Genomic DNA, 13,984 nt, shown 5'->3' on the forward strand with positions numbered 1-13,984 from the left:
CATTTATTTTTAACAATGAGTACATTAGATTTGCTTCTGTCTCTGACGTCACAGTTGAACTTTCTGTTCCTGAGCTCTCTGATGGCGAGTAGTAGTGTTTATTTCCACCACACGGTGGCGACATTTCAACCTGACGAGTGCTCAATCACTGTAGGCAGCAATATTATCTGATTAGAACTCCGACTCACTTCCGCGATTCGAATCTTTCAAACGGTTCGTTTAAAAAAAACAACCTCTAAACACAGATAAAGCCGTTCTGGAGATCCCAGTTTGGCATATTACATGCACTAAAAGCTCCAATAAAGCCGTAGGCACTATTTGCTTATTAATGTTTTAAAGATTTTTGTTGTCATCTGTCTCAGTTTGTTGACTCAGCTTATGGAACCGTACAAACAATACATTATTAATAATAAATCTGCGACTCGGAAACGAAATTTCTTGCTGATATTCTCAGATGCTCGTACTATCAGCCCATTCTTCGGTTTTCGACTCAACTTCGGCGGAAAAATCGGTCAGCTGTAGAACCACTTCGAATTTAGTCTTTGTTAGAACTCCGACTCATTTCCACGATTCGAATCTTTGAAACGGTTCGTTTAAAAAACACAGATAAAGCTGTTCTGGAGATCCCAGCTAAAGGCGTAGGCACTATTTGCTTATTAATGTTTTAAAGATTTTTGTTGTCATTTGTCTCAGTTTGTTGACTCAGCTTATGGAACCGTACAAACAATACATTATTAATAATAAATCTGCGACTCGGAAACGTAGAACCACTTCGAATTTAGTCTTTGTTAGAACTCCGACTCATTTCCGAGATTCGAATCTTTGAAACGGTTCGTTTAAAAAAACACAGATAAAGCCGTAGGCACTATTTGCTTATTAATATTTTAATAATAAAGGTTTTTATTGTCATTTGTGTCAGTTTGTTGACTCAGCTCAAACCGTCAAACAATACATTATTAATAATAAATCTGCAACTCGGAAACTAAATTTTTTGTTGATACTCTCAGATGCTCGTACTATCAGCCCATTCTTCGCTTTTCGACTCATCTTCGGCGGGAAAAATCGGTCAGCTGTAGAACCATTTCGAATTTAGTCTTTGTTAGAACTCCGACTCATTTCCGTGATTCGAATCTTTCAAACGGTTCGTTTAAAAAAAACAACCTCTAAACACAGATAAAGCCGTTCTGGAGATCCCAGCTTGGCATATTACATGCACTAAAAGCTCCAATAAAGCCATAGGCACTATTTGCTTATAATGTTTTAATAATAAAGGTTTTTATTGTCATTTGTGTCAGTTTGTTGACTCAGCTCAAACCGTCAAATACATTATTAATAATAATTCCGCGACTCGGAAACAAAATTTCTTGTTGATATTCTCAGATGCTCATACTATCAGCTCATTCTTCGGTTTTCGACTCATCTTTGGCGGGAAAAGTCAGTCAGCTGTAGAACCACTTTGAATTTAGTTCAAATCATTCAGATTTGCTGATCAGAACTAAACGATTCATTCACGAATCCTCAACGCTACAGCACGTGGATCTGTCAGGTGCGTGTTTGCTTTTGTCACATCATATTGTGCAAAATCACAAAAACAAACTTAAAATTTTCCATCTTTTTCGTTTGTGGAAAAATTAAACGGTTGAGTCACGGGTCTGTCAATGAGCGCTAAGCTTTGAGAGGTCAGGCTGCATTCCTTATCCGGCCTAATCTTGAAAGGAAGGCGTGATTAGGGAAAAAGAAGTGGAAAAATAAGGATGTGCAGTCATCCCATACTTTCAGCAAAGTAAACATCCTAAACGTTTTAGAATTTGAGAATATAAATATAGCCATTTTAAGGTAGGCTGTGATATTTTTATGAACTCCCAGAACATTTAAATGGAAAGGACTGGTGGTTGTTTTGTCATTCTTTCATTTTATAAAAATCAACTCTTGATTTTTTGAAGTCTATAGCACACAAACAAGCCTACACGTCCTGTAAGTGGTGTCAGGCCAGGGTTTCACTTGTGGACAGGCCTAATCGTCTTATGCAGTGAACAATTACTGCATTAATATGTGAGGATTGGTTCGTAATATTTGAGATATGAGGCCCGGTGAATATCTGCACCTAATCCTGGTATGACTTGGATTTATTAACTCTGTTTGTCTTGGCTGTTGAGTTTCTTCAGGTCAAGGAATCATCCAAAAGATTAGCAGAGACTGGTCATGAGAGACCATGAGAGATTTGTTAGTCTAACAGCACTCTCAAAATCATGTACAATAACTCATCTGATGTAAGACATTGCAATGAGTATTACATGTTTTTTTATTGTAGCCTGACACCTTATGCCAGCCTATTGTTGTCATCGGGAAAGCACTTCTAGCTGTTTGCTTGGCACAGCCATTGTGTTGATAGTTCAGACACCTCATCATACCAAAGGGGAAACCCAGTGGATCAGGCTTCAACTTTGGACGTGGTTCTAAATTCCATCACATGACCTTCGGTTACTGATCTCTAATGCTGATTTATTACTGCTGGACCTTATAGATGTAAAACAGTCTTTATTCAATTCTTTTTCAGTTCACTTTATTTGTAATAACACTTTTCACAAAACAGTATTGGCATTTTTAAAGGCATATTTAAATGCATACATATATATATGCTAAAGTTTTTAAACCATCCACATGGTATTTCATATAATCTAGACTATATATAACTGACGAATGATTGATGACTATACAATTTTAAATAATAAAAAAACTATAATCATTTGATTTAAGTGCTACTTAAAGGTGCAGTAAGTGATTTCTGAGAAACACTGTTGAAAGTGGATCGGACCCCGAGCGCCAAAACACACTTGTAGCCAATCAGCAGTAAGGGGCGTATACATTCATGATGGGGGAGGTGCCTGTGTTGCATAGCGTGTTTATGATTTTGGGGGCGGAGCTATCAAGATAGGGGTGTGTTTCTTTTGGGTAGTGGTGTGTTTGTTTTGTTGATTTCAAATATCAACAGTGTATCTCAGAAATCACTTACTGCACCTTTAAATTTTGGCAAAACATTATAGTGTAGAAGAAAAAATGGATATTACTTTTTAGATTTTCGAATGATTACATTTTATTTTTTATTTTGTAACAATTTTAACAATTTTTTATTTTTTTTACAAAAAATTAACAATTATTATTGTTTTTAAAAATAAACTTTAAGTGAGCATTATGATGGCAAAGGTATCAATCTAAATGTAAAAATAAGGATATGAGTATGTAAAATTAAATATTAAATATCTAATATCGACCATACTGTTAAAATCCGAAAATCAGCCAGTACTAATACTGATATATTATATTATATTGTATTATATTATATTAATTATATTATATTATATTATATTATATTATATTATATTACATTATATACTGATGTATAATAAAGATATATCATGCTTTAAACATGGTAGATTCTGGTTTTCACATTCTATGTACACACAAAACATGACTGTCTATTTTCATTACATTATGATGGGAGAGGTGTTGGTTCATGAGGAGCCTAGTACACTTATTTTTAGTAAATTAAAGGGGACTTATGCCATTTTACAAAGTCTTGATTTTGTTTTTGGGCTCTACTAGAATAGGTTTTCATGCTTGAATGTTCAAAAACACCTTATTTTTCCCATATTCTCCATTGTTGCAGCTCCTCTCTTCCCAGTCTGTCAGTAACGCTCTGTTTAGTTCCTGTCTCTATGAAGCCCCTCCTTCTGAAAAGTATATTGTGCTCTGATTGGTCGGCTGGACCAGTGTGTTGTGATTGGTCACCCGCTTCAAGCGTGTTTGGGAAATGTCACGCCCCTTACCATAACCGCGAGTTTCAACACAATATTAACTAACTTAACCAGGCCCTGACCCTTTATTTAGCATGTGCTTTGGTGTGGGAATTATTTAAATGAGGAATATTTTGACGTTCTCAGAAGAAAACTCGACTACAATCGAGGCGTTTTTGTGCTCTCTAACTTTCATGCTCAAACAGCAACATTACACACTAATGAAAGTTGAAAATGTAAACCAGCATAATAAGTCCTCTTTAAAGTAAAAAGCCGTTGGATTAAACAGTTGGACTCTGAACCGGAATCTCAGTAGTGCTGAATTATCCCGAGGATAATCCTGTGTTTTCCCTCCGTTCAATTCTGGAATCTGTGAATGACTGACCCATTTGTTTTGAGACAAAGCTTTAGCAATCTGGCTCTTTACAGGTTGCACCCATGTCTGAAAAGGCAAAAACTGGTGAGAGTCTGCATCTGCAGAATATTTGTCCAAAATTTGCGGACCGGCCCGAGTCCGGAGCTGTTCAGCTGCAGTGCCACGGTCCTCGTGGTGTGGGTTTATGGGCCCGTGCTTTTTAAAGCCGTAGTGTCTGGGGGATTGAGGTTGAGGTTGCACAAAGTGACACAAGAGGGCATGAACTGGAGAGCAAAGTATTCCTCTTGTTACTTTCTGTACTTCACATGCAACCAATGTTTTAAACATAAGGATGGCACAACGGTTGTCTTTGGTAGGTTAAGGAGTTTAAACACAAAAGGCCTTGTATTTGGCTGAGGAAAAGGTGTCTCAGCCCTCACAGGTCTTTCAAAAGGTCTCTTTCATTCAAGGTACTGGAAACACCACCAGCTTGTCCTGCTCAGCAGAAGATACATACAACCGTGCTACTGTTCCAGCCTCTGGCCTGCATTACAGTTATGACATCATTTTGGAAAAGGAAGTACTGGATTTGAAAGTTAGTTTAGGAGAGGCAGGTTTGAGACTAGCCACAGACGGCACTGCCCATAGAGTCTAATTTAAGTTCTGTGAAAAGTATTTGTCTAGTCATAGTCTAAGTGATCTCAAGTTCCACATAGTTCTGTAAAGGTGTTTGTTACTTTCTTTTACATCCTTTTTAAGGAAGTAATTAAGTATATCATACTTCTCTTAATATGAGAGTACACAGCAAAATCCCCAGAGTTAAACCAACTCTGCTCAGATGACATATGGTCCTGCTCTATATAGTGTTAAAGTAACACTGAAGCAGAGTTAAAGTTAATGAGATAATTAAGTGATTAATTAACCCTTTCGAGCGTGCGTTTAAAATATTCTAACTGTCCCCCCAGAGTGAGTTTTTTTAAGGCGACCGTTATTTTAGAACGTTTGCCTTTAATGTTTCCATAGCGACGCGTCTTGCGTGTCACGAGCGCTGAACGCAGCCACAATAACACTGTATGACAGATGGATCGCTATTATTTTGTTTTTCCTTGTTTATTTAAAATATTCACAAACTTGCTTACCATGTCATCAACTATCTGATATCCCGATCCTCAAATATGTGTAAGTGAGTGTGTTTTGTCGTTTAAAAGCCTTTATAAATGATCTTTATCTTGATCTATAACGCCAGGTGGGCGCCGCCATCTTAGTTTGCGCTGCAGTTCGCAGAGTCCTGTCAGTCGGATTTACAGCAGGTGAATTCATCCGTTTCTCCCGAAATATATGCAAGTAAGTTGCTGGTGAACTGGAAGAATAATAGAGTAAACTTTATAGTTATTTGGGCCCATTATGTGTGTCTGATATGAATAAATGTCGGCAAATTATATTTGAATGGATTGTTATTGCTCCTTCCACTGATGTCTGACATCAGTGTGTATTTTATAAACTCTAAATATATTGTTTTAATGGTGCTTATGTGTATTTAAATGTCTGAAACCTTAAAAGAAACGTTATGTGGCTGAAAACACTGCATAGTTGTGATATATCACAAGAGCTGCGCGTGTCCGTCTTGCAGCCAGAACGCGAAAGCACAGTTTGAATCTGGCAGTTATGTGACGTCGCTGAACGTTCGAAATCCCATATGTGGGACCGTACGCCCAGGGGCACAGAAATAAAAATCCCACATGTGGGACCGTACCGCTCACAGGGTTAAGTTATAATTGAGCATTAGTGATGAACACCTGCTGTTAACAAGCAGAATCACTGAAGAGAAACATAATAACTACAAATAACTTCCAGCCGCAGCCCTAGATGAAATCAACTGAAGATAAAAGACATTAAATTAAACAACTCCACAAACAGTATATTATCTCATTAACTTTAACTCTGCTTCAGTGTTATTTTAACTCTATGTAGAAAGAGACCATATGTTCTCTGAGCAGAGTTGATTTAACTCTGGGGATTTTGCTGTGCAGGATATTTATTAATATTTCTCTGATTGTGGTCATCATTAAGAAGAAAGTCATATACACCTAGGATGGCTTGAGGGTGAGTAAATCTTGGGGAAATTTTCATTTAAAAGTGAACTAATCCTTTAGCAGAGACAACTTTTGATCCTAAAAATGTATTAGTATTAGTAAATAACTAAGATTAATAAATGCTGTATAAGTATTGTTCATTCTTAGTTCATGTTAAATAATGTTAACAAATTAAACCTTATTGTAAAGTGTTACCAAAATTATTCTGCAAAGCAATTGGTTCTAATGATTTGAAATTCGGAAAAGCCTCATTTCTCGCACCACTAGTGAACCCTAATGCAGATTATAAACATGCTATTCCAGATGGCTGACGTCTCCTCTATTCATCTATTGGTTAATTAGTCCCGTCTTCTCATTGGTTGTTGTTCATTGTTCTTGTTTAGTCAGTGGTTGTGGTAGATGTGTCATGTGAGCTTGTTTTCCATGTGTTTGCATAAATTATTTTGCATATATATATTTTCTCTAGTGTTGTTTTAAAGTAGCTTAGCTTTTTTGTTTGTAAGTTTTGTCTGTTCTTGGTTCATGTCAGTTTTTTTTTTTTTTTACCTTATTAATGGATTCAAGGTCTTGTCTTGAACTTCACGTGATTATTTTTGGATTCCTGCACAGCAAAATCCCCAGAGTTAAATCAACTCTGCTCAAGAGTACATATGGTCCCTCTTTAAATAGTGTTAAAGTAACACTGAAGCAGAGTTAAAGTTAATGAGATAATTAAGCAATTAATAAGGCTGTGACTTAAGTCACATGAAGTTCTTGTGTTTTTTTCTTATTTCTTCAGTGATTCTGCTGGTTAACAGCAGGTGTTCATCACTAATGCGCAATCATTAATTAATTAATTGCTTAAATATCTCATTAAATTTAACTCTGCTTCAGTGTGGCTTTAACACCATTTAGAGGGGGACCATATGTACTCTGAGCAGAGCTGATTTAATAAACTGCATTAGGGTTCACTAGTGGTGTGAGAAATGAGGCTTTTCCGAACTTCAAATCATTAGAACCAATCGCTTTGCAGAATAATTTTGGTAACACTTTACAATAAGGTTTAATTTGTTAACATTAGTTAACATGAACTAAGAATGAACAATACTTATACAGCATTTATTAATCTTAGTTAATGCTAATCTCAACATTTACTAATACATTTTTAAGATCAAAAGCTGTATCTGTTAAAGGATTAGTTCACTTTTAAATGAAAATTTCCCCAAGCTTTACTAACCCTCAAGCCATCCTAGGTGTATATGACTTTCTTCTTTCTGATGAACACAATTGGAGAAATATTAATAAATATCCTGACGCATCCGAGTTTTATAATGGCAGTGAGCGAGGATCAAAAAGTATGAGCTGAAGAAAGTGCCTCCATCCACATCCATCCATCATAAACTTGTGCTCCAGGGGGTAAATAAAGGTCTTCTAAATCAAAGTGATGCGTTTGTGTAAAAAAAATATCCATATTTAACAAGTTATGAAGTAAAATATCTAGCTTCCGCCAGACCGCCTTCCATATTCTACTTACAAAGAAAGTGTTAAACTCTCGCAGTTCAAAATGCTTACACTATGTCCTACGCCTTCCCTATTCAACATACGGAAACAGTGTAACTGACGTGACGCCAGTTTACACTTTCTTCCCGTTGAATACAGAAGGCGGTCTAGGTGGGTTTTTGAAAGTCTTGAGAGCAAAAATACGCAAGAAAGCAGATCTTTCAGATTTGTTTGAAATGCGATTCCAATCATATTTTTACAGATGTGTCTCAGTCTGGATGCTCTGACTTCTCAAATCGGATTTCAAAATGTCTTTTGCGTCACTCTTAACGCGACACACAATGCTAACGTCAAAACTGCTGAAGGAAGTATTCATATGGTGTTCAAATGGTATGTCTGATATGAGACAAAATCCAATTTGCCTGCAGTCTGAACAAAGCCATAATTCACAACTCACCTTAGAATTAACATTAACATGTTGTTTTTTGTTGACTGAGCGCCATTGTTAAAAATAAAAGGAAGTATTGGTGAACGAATATGAAAAAAGAAACAATTTAATAAGCCAAACAATATTTTTGGTGTGGGAAACATTGCTGAGCACTTGTGTTCTTCAGAGCGGAGCGGAAGTGAGAGCCTGAGGTCCTACCAGTCCTGCTGATGTGTGTGTATTTTTAAATTCTCCTAATGTCCCTCAGTGGGCGTTCAGTCTTGGATAACACAGTGCTTTTTGGGACGTGAGTGAATGTGTCCTGTGAGTGTGTGTATTTATGTGTAAAGAGCTCTAAGTTTTCCCATATCGCCTCACAACATTTGTTGTGTATTCGCACCCATGCACAAACAGAAGACGAGAAGGTGTTTATGTCTTTCAGTAGATTTGTCTCAGCAGTGACATTTGGCCCTCAAAGAAACAGCTGTTTCTCCTCTGAGTCCAGTGACCTTGCCCAGCTGCCGTGTGTCATCAGAATTCAGGGCTGGTGGTTTGGGATGCTTATATCAGTCTGTTTTCGTGTTAATTGCTGGTGTTAGGAGGGGACTCTGTTTGTTTATGTGTAGGTGGATCCTGAATGATCGATTCTCTCCTGGGAAACGTTTGAAGTTAATCCTGTGAGCTTGCTGTGGGTCACCTGCACTTACATAAGGACTAAACGGATTATAATTTAAGAAATTATATGTGATTAAGTAAAACCGAGCTTGCTCTTGTCATGTCACATTCAGATCTCCATACTGGTTTCTTTAAAGGTGCCCTAGAATTAAAATTGAATTTATCTTGGCATAGTCAAATAACAAGAGTTCAGTACATGGAAATGACATACAGAGAGTCTCAAACACCATTGTTTCCCCCTTCTTATATAAATCTCATTTTTTTAAAAGACCTCCGAAGAACAGGCGAATCTCAACATAACACCGACTGTTACGTAACAGTCGGGATCATTAATATGTACGCCCCCAATATTTGCATATGCCAGCCCATGATCGAGGCATTACACAAGGGCAGGACGTCTGGATGTGCACAGCTGAATCATCAGACTATAAGCAAACAAGGACAATAGCGAAAAATGGCAGATGGAGCAATAATAACTGACATGATCCATGATATCATGATATTTTTAGTGATATTTGTAAATTGTTTTTCTAAATGTTTCGTTAGCATGTTGCTAATGTACTGTTAAATGTGGTTAAAGTTACCATCGTTTATTACTGTATTCACGGAGACAAGAGCCGTCGCTATTTACATTTTTTAAACACTTGCAGTCTGTATAATTCATAAACACAACTTCATTCTTTATAAATCTCTCCAACAGTGTGTAATGTTAGCTTTAGCCACGGAGCACTATCAAACTCATTCAGAATCAAATGTAAACATCCAAATAAATACCATACTTACGCGATTAGACATGTTGCATGATGAACACATTGTAAAGATCCATTTTGAGGGTTATATTAGCTGTGTGAACTTTGTTTATGCTGTTTAAGGCAAACGCGAGCTCCGGGGGCGGGGAGCAGGAGAATTTAAAGGTGCCGCGCAGCCTAAATCGGTGCATAGTTAATGATGTCCCAAAATAGGCAGTTAAAAAAATGAATTAAAAAAAATCTATGGGGTATTTTGAGCTGAAACTTCACAGACACATTCAGGGGACACCTTAGACTTATATTACATCTTTTAAAAAGACGTTCTACGGCACCTTTAAAGGGTTAATTCACCCGAAAATGAAAATTCTGTCATTAATCACTTACCCTCATGTCGTTATTCACCCTTTCATTAATCTTCGGAACAAAAATGAATATCTTTTTAATGAAATCTGAGAGCTGACAGCCTACACAACCACTTTCAAGCCTCAGAAAGCTAGTAAAGACATCATTAATGTCGGGTTCAGACTACACAATATTTTTGTCGGTTATGATAGTCATTGTGTCATATTATACGATTTTGACTCCTAAAATCTTGTCGTGTTGTGGACAAGAAACATGTCAGACTACACGCTGCAACCCGACCATTCATCGCTTGCCGTCTTTAACCATGTTCAAGCTGTCATCGAGAAGGCGGGACTATCGACTGACAGAAGGTGCCATGAGCGTAAACAAACAATGGCTGAAAGTATGTTTTGCTCTGTCTTGTTGTTAGAAAAGCCCAAAAGTGGACACATATCTGGATTGCATGGATATTTAGATTTCCTCCAAAGAGAACTGAGGTAATTTTATATGTCACGGTAGTCCCTTGAGGAAACATCAGAAACGCAGGAGTATTGTTGCTATAGCTGCACAAACATTTCCTCCATTTTAAAATTCCACCTAGCAGGAACGATATATTGGCGATATATCGATATATCATGATATTTTTAGTGATATTTGTAAATGGTCTTTTTAAATGTTTCGTTAGCATGTTGCTAATGTACTGTTAAATGTGGTTAAAGGGATAGTTCACCCAAAAATGAAAATTTGATGTTTATCTGCTTACCCCCAGTGCATCCAAGATGTAGGTGAATTTGTTTCTTCAGTCGAACGCAAATTATGATTTTTAACTGCAACCGTTGCCGTCTGTCAGTCAAATAATAGCAGTGGATAGGAACTTCAACTATAACAGTAAATAAAACCTGCTTAGACAAATCCAAATTAAACCCTGCGGCTCGTGACGACACATTGATGTCTTAAGACACGAAACGATCGGTTTGTGTGAGAAACCGAACAGTATTTATATCATTTTTTACCTCTAAAACACCACTATGTCCAACTCCGTTCAGCTTCCTGTTAGTGAGGTCAAAAAACGCGTTCTGACGACGGAAGTGATGTCTCGCCCATATACTTCAATGAGCGCGAGACATCACTTCCGTTGTCAGAGCGCGATCAGACCTCACACACCGGAAGCTGAACGGAGTTGGACATAGTGGTGTATTAGAGGTAAAAAATGATATAAATACTGTTCGGTTTCTCACACAAACCGATGTTTCGTGTCTTAAGACATTAATGTGTCGTCACGAGCCGCAGGGTTTAATTTGGATTTGTCTAAGCAAGTTTTATTTACTGTTATAGTTGAAGTTCCTATCCACTGCTATTATTTGACTGACAGAGGGCAGCGGTTGCAGTTAAAAATCATAATTTGCGTTTGACTGAAGAAAAAAAGTCACCTACATCTTGGATGCCCTGGGGGTAAGCAGATAAACATCAAATTTTCATTTTTGGGTGAACTATCCCTTTAAAGTTACCATCGTTTCTTACTGTATTCACGGAGATAAGACTGTCGTTATTTAAATTTTTTAAACACTTGCAGTCTGTATAATTCATAAACACAACTTCATTCTTTATAAATCTCTCCAACAGTGTGTAATGTTAGCTTTAGCCACGGAGCACTATCAAACTCATTCAGAATCAAATGTAAACATCCAAATAAATACTATACTTACGCGATTAGACATGTTGCATGATGAACACTTTGTAAAGATCCATTTTGAGGGTTATATTAGCTGTGTGAACTTTGTTTATGCACTGTTTAAGGCAAGCGCGAGCTCCGTGGGCGGGGAGCGTGAGCATTTAAAGGGGCCGCAGCCTAAATCGGCTCATAGTTAATGATGCCCCAAAATAGGCAGTTAAAAAAATTAATTAAAAAAAATCTATGGGGCATTTTGAGCTGAAACTTCACAGACACATTCAGAGGACACCTTAGACTTATATTACATCTTTTAAAAAGACGTTCTACGGCACCTTTAACCTCCAACGCTTGTTTATAAGAGCAGCACAATGCATGCGTGTTGTGTTGAAACAAGAGCAACCGCTGTTACATGAATGTGCGTTGGAGATTAATTCTTTATGTAAATAAAGTGGTAAATTATTTTGTTGTTGTTGTTTTTTTGCACAAACAAAGCACTCGTGTCACTTCATAAAACTGAGGTTAAACCACTGGAGTCACATGGTTTACTTATGCCCGGTTCAGACAACACGATTTTAGCCAAATTTTGCCATGATTTGCTTGACATAGGGTGCCGTGGGGATTTGATAAAGGATTACTTTACCACCACTTTACCACATGGATTACTTTACCACTTTACCACCTTTCCGGGGCTTGAAAGTTGTAGTTGTGTAGGCTGTCAATGAAGGGACAGAAAGCTCACAGATTTCATTAAAAAGATCTTCATTTGTGCTCCGAAGATGAACGAAGGTCTTACAGGTGTGGAATGACATGAGTGTGAGTAATTAATGACAGAAATTTCATTTTCAGGTGAACTAACCCTAAGAACCTGCCTCATATAATTAACTCTCCGCCAACGTTTTACTTTTAAGTTGCCATCGCCAGTATTTTTGATCATATTCACAAAACTTTCATGGCTCTCAGAATATTTTGTTGTATGAATATGTAAACAGTCAATATGTTTGTTGTTTAAAAGCCTCTGCTTTTAAACAACAAAAACATTTTTTTTGTGATTGTGCGTAAACAACTTCTATCCACTCCTTCTGATTTACGCAGATCTTCTTTGCTTGTTTTTTGGATACTGAGATGTTAAATTATTTCAGAAGATCCGTAACATCGCCACCTACTGTCTAACAGTGAAAACACGAATTGCCAGAAAAACTTGTCGGTTTCAGGGAAGTGTGGAAAGAGTTAACCGGTAAGGGCTGTAAAATGATCAATGATGAACATAACTGCATTCTTGATATTCATTTCATTTTCATTTCTATTATTTATTCATTTCTTTATGGTAATATGATTGCATTTACATTAATGCATTTGGTAGATGCTTTTATCAGAAGCAACTTACATTGCATTCAAGGTGTATATGTTATCAGATCATGCATTTTCTAGAATCGAACCCCTGACCTTAGCAATGCTCTACTGTTTGAGCTGCAGGGTTGCTAAGTGCTTAGACTATCTTTTGCCTATCTTTTTTCATCTGATGTTGAAAGTACCATCTTCTGAGGTTCTGAGAAATGTCTGAGTCCTAAGTATCATAGTACTCTGCTTCTTTCCAGACAAAATGGATGATGTAAACAAAATAATTCATGTGTTTATCTTCATGTTTTCTTCGCTCATTTGCAAACAACTTTTTCGCTATTCATCCCACAGCTTTAAAAACAAGCGTTTAATGAACGTGCATTGAAATGTCATTAAAACAAGGGGTTCACTGCGAAAGAATGTTGCAAAGTTGCACAAGAGAGCATGCAGGGAATAAAGGGCTTAAGAGGCAAAGGACTAATGCATTCCACGATTGCTCTAAAGCATTGCATATAGCAGCAGCCGAAGCCATTAGGACGGTCTGCATAAAATCACATAAACTAAATGCAAGGTATTGATTGTTGATGTCCCTCTTCTCTGCTCCATCATCAACCATCAACACCACATAACTTAAGCATTAATTCTCAAACTTTTGCACGCAAAGTTTCGTGCAATATAAGAGAGTGATGTGAGACTATTACTATTCTTATTTTATATTGTCCTAATGGGTAGGTGACACATGCAGGCAATATTGGCATTTAGTGAGGCACATGTCCAGAGCTTAGAGTACTGTACAGCACATCCCCAGCACCTGTTCAAGAGGGTTAATCTTGGCCTTGACATCAACAATATGGCCTTTTGATTGATTCTTTTGATATGACTGAGTGCATGAAGTACATTGATCCAGTATGAAGTTGTATATAAATGTTTAATGATTCCATAATGTGCGACTCAACTTCAGGGAGGTTTTTTATTTTCTGTTGTTATTATTTTAAGGGTGAAATTTGTTTGTTGAGGTAAAACAGAAAACTGAATCCGTTCAGCTAAATTTGGTGCCTGC

Source organism: Megalobrama amblycephala, linkage group LG9 (genome assembly GCF_018812025.1).
Source record: "Megalobrama amblycephala isolate DHTTF-2021 linkage group LG9, ASM1881202v1, whole genome shotgun sequence".
Taxonomy (NCBI): domain Eukaryota; kingdom Metazoa; phylum Chordata; class Actinopteri; order Cypriniformes; family Xenocyprididae; genus Megalobrama; species Megalobrama amblycephala.